This window comes from Arvicanthis niloticus, chromosome 5 (genome assembly GCF_011762505.2).
Source record: "Arvicanthis niloticus isolate mArvNil1 chromosome 5, mArvNil1.pat.X, whole genome shotgun sequence".
NCBI classification, from domain to species: Eukaryota; Metazoa; Chordata; class Mammalia; order Rodentia; family Muridae; genus Arvicanthis; species Arvicanthis niloticus.
Window position 1 is genome coordinate 86,473,363 of NC_047662.1, and position 4,069 is coordinate 86,477,431.

The 4,069-nt window shown below is 40.4% G+C and overlaps 1 pseudogene; it reads left to right on the forward strand.

Annotated features, from left to right (window-relative positions):
- The first annotated feature begins 787 nt into the window (after positions 1 to 787).
- LOC143442240 (large ribosomal subunit protein eL29 pseudogene) lies at positions 788 to 1,269 on the forward strand (annotated as a pseudogene).
- Positions 1,270 to 4,069: the final 2,800 nt, after the last annotated feature.

The following is a 4,069-nucleotide window of genomic DNA, read 5'->3' on the forward strand; positions in this document are numbered from 1 at the left end:
AATAATAACACAAAACAACATATATATCCAGCAGAAGGGGGAGGATTTAGAAGTTTTAGTAATATTTTTTCATTATTAAGAGTTTATTAATGAGAAGAAAAACATAAGAATTTCGTATTAAATGTGTTATTAACTATCAGATATGTTTACTATTTATTCAGATTGTCTTCCTTAGGATTTTTACTCAGTTCATTGTCATCAAAGCTAGAACATGGCTGCATCCAGGCAGGTATGGTGCAGGAAGAGCTGCTACCAGAATACTATAATATATTATATTATTATAATATATATTATATATATTATATATAATATATTACATATGTTATATATATATATATATATATATATATATATATATATTACAGAATACTGGCTTCCAGGCAGCTAGGATGAGGGTCTTAGAGCCCACATCCACAGTGACACACCCACTTCAACAAGGCCACACCTACTCAAACAGGGAAACACCTTCTAATAGTGCCACTTTATGGGCAGAGCATATACAAATCATCACACAGGGGAATACAAAAAACATCACTAGTGATAAGTGATGATTTTAGGATTTCAAGGAATCTAATTTCTTTGATTTTCTTCTGGGTTTGCCTCACTTTTCTGAATTAAATATTAATTGTACAATTCCAGGAAGCCTGTAATGTTTTAATTTGCGATCACATTTCAGGACGTAGCTTGTCTAATACATTATTTGTGGGTTCACTTAAGAGTATGCTTTAGGCTCTTTCTCTTTCTCTTCCAGTCCCAGGCGCTACGGAAGCCTCTGCTTACTGTGCAGACATGGCCAAGTCCAAGAACCACACCACACACAACCAGTCCCGTAGATGGCACAGAAATGGCATCAAGAAATCCCGGTCACAAGATACGAATATCTTAAGGGGGTTGACCCCAAGTTCCTGGGAAACATGCGCTTTGCTAAGAAGCACAACAAGAAAGGCCTGAAGAAGATGCAGGCCAACAATGCAAAGGCAGTAAGTGCAAGCGCAGAAGCCATCAAGGCCCTTGTGAAGCCTCAGGTCACCAAGCCCAAGATGCCAAAGGACCCCAGCCGCAAACTCAGCCGCCTGGCTCTCATTGCTCACCCCAAGCTTGGGAAGCGGATTCGAAGCTACATGGCCAAGGGTCGTAGGCTCTGCCAACCAAAACCCAAGGTTCAAACCAAGGCAGAGGCCAAAGCTCCAGCCAAGGCCCAGGCCAAAGCTCCAGCCCAGGCTCCTAAAGGTGCCCAGGCCCCTGTGAAGGCCCCATAGAAAAGGCTCCTGCCAACATGAAGACAGATGGACTGCTTTGACACACCTACCTACACACTATTTGCAGATGACCAGTGTTCTATGCTGTTTTTACAAATAAACTCGAGGCAAGATAAAAAACAAACAAACAAAAAAAAACAAAAAAAAACAAAAAACAAAACAAAACAAAACAAAAGAGTATGCTTTAGGGTAAAATTATTCATTTGCTTTTTCTCTGTTTAATGTTATTTCAGTATAGGTGACTCTAACTAACTTATTTGTATATATGGTTTCTGTCTCAGTTTGGGTTTTATTGCTGTTAAAAGACACCACGACAAAGGCAATTCTTACAAAGGACAACACTTAATTGGGGATGGCTTACAGTTTCAGAGGTTCAGTCCATTATTGTGGCAGGAAGCATGGCAGTGTGCAGGCTGACTTGGTGCTGGAGAAGTTGAAGGTTGTGCATATTAATCAGAATACAGCCAGGAGAAACTGACTTCTAGGCAGCCAGGAGGAAGGTCTCAAAGCCTTCTCCCACAGTGACACACTTCCTCCAACAAGGCCACACCTCCTACTAGTACCACTCCCTGGGCCAAGTATATTCAAACCACCATAGTTCCCATGCATACTCATTTATTGTTTTGAATTAAAATTTTATTTTATTTATTTTGTGTGTGTTTATGTGCATGCATGCAGGTGTTTTCCATAGTGCACACATGCAATTCAAAGACAACTGGCTTCTATCATGTAAGGATCAAACTCAGCTTCCTAGCTTTGTGTTGGGCACCATTACCCACTGAGCCATCTCACCAGCTCCTATTTTGTATCATGACTGAAGATGTGTGTGTAGAAAAAAGAGTTATAATGAGTGGACGCTGATGTCTTTGGAAGGGCCTCCTCATAAGGAGACCCCTGACGGGCCATCTGGGAAATTTGATTTCTAGAAGGTTCCCAGCATCCCCTTGGGATTGGGGAAAGTAGTTTGTTGTGCCTAGAAGGTTTGTACAACCAACTGTGGTTTGCACCAAACTTGTTTTCCTTCTGGGTATATTGGACATGCCAGACAGAGGCTGCCTCTGAGACCAGTCTCTAGTAAAATGCCTTGTGTACAGGGTCTTCAAGGAACTTCTGTGGTAGACCACATGGCACGTGTCAGCCTGTTTAGTAAGAGGAACTAAATACATACTGAGTGACTCCATTGGGAGGTGATTGGAAGCTTGGGTGTCATTTCCCCTGGCCTTTGCTTTGATGATTTTGCTGTAATAAATACTAGTTACAAGTGCAGCTTTTTCCCAAGTCCCGGGAACTTTTCTTCCTGTGTAGTTTTCTTTCTTCTAAAGAGCATCCTTAAGCACTTTGGTTAAACTCTGGTTTAAAACATCAAAAGTATTTTAGGACCTGTGTTGATGGTGTAGTCAGTATAGTGCCTGCAGATACTAGGAGCTAAGTTCAGTCCCGAGAATGGATGTAAGAAGCTGGTCATGGTGATACACATCTGCACTCCGGTCCCTGGAGAAAACAGAGGCAGGAGGATTGCTGGAGTTCACTGGCTAGATAGTCTTTCAGAATTAGTGAGCTCCAGGTCCAGTGAGACACCTTGTCTCAAAAACAATGTAGGGAATGACTGATAAAGGGAGAAAGGTGTCCAACCTTGACTTCTTGCCTTCACATTTAAGCACACACGTGTGCACGTGCTCACACATGTGCGTGCACAAGCATGGACACATACATACAACATACCCAAATCATTCTAACATTTTCAAATCTGAAAACACTTTTATACAAGTTTCAATTTTAGAGTGTATAAATCATAAATCCTCCTTTTAAGCATTTTAAGGTTGATATTCACTTGTCTTCTTCCACACACCTTTAATGTTTGTGATGAAAAGCACATTTTCATCATTAGTATCTTTGTTCCTTCACATTTAATATTTTTTTCTCTCCTCATCACTACTTTAAATTTTCCTGGTGGGAAGTTTGATCACCGTGTATCAAGGCTTGACTCTGTTCTTTGGTTTTAGTTTTTGAAATCTGTTTTACTTGGGTGTCACTTGTCTTCTTGGATCTATTGATTTTAATTTAATGCTAATTTTAGGGATTTTTTTTATCCATATAGCATTAGATATTTTTTTGCAGCAAGTCTTATTTTTAGGATTCAGTTTTTACTACTAGTGATGTTCCTTGTTTCTAAGGCATTTCTGGAGTCTCATTGTTCAGGATGTTCACTAGACCTCTTCACACTTGCTGGACTGAAAATCTCTCTCTCCTTCCCATTTGATCTCTCTCATCTCCAGGCAGCTACTTTTGATGGACTTTTTTGGAAACTCACCTTGTATTGATTGATTGAGTGAATGATTGAGTGAGTGAGTGAGTGAGTGAATGATCCTTTATCCAGAAACCTAGTGATGACCCCATGAAGACTTCAATACTACTCTGTTTCTTTGAAATACTCAGTGCAAATTCCAGTTGCCTTAGGTTCTCCCAACCTGCTGCTTCTGTCTCATGAGCTCAGTTCACACTGCTCCATGCTCTTCTCTGGTTGGGCTGCACCTCACTACCTAACCATGTGGGAACTGTCCCCAGGTAATGAGCCTGGGAAAATGTGAAACCATCTTAGCATTTTTTACCCATGGCACTCACTATATCTCATTGTTTGTGGCCCAGTACTTGCAATAGGTTGTTTAAGATAGTTGGTTCAATTTTAGAGCTGTTAAGGTGTACCACTGTGATGACCAAAAGTGGAACCTGACTTTTCTTATTAAATATTTAAAGCTTGACTAATATGGGCCAAGAGATACTTAGCTTGCATGATACTAGCAAATTTCGAT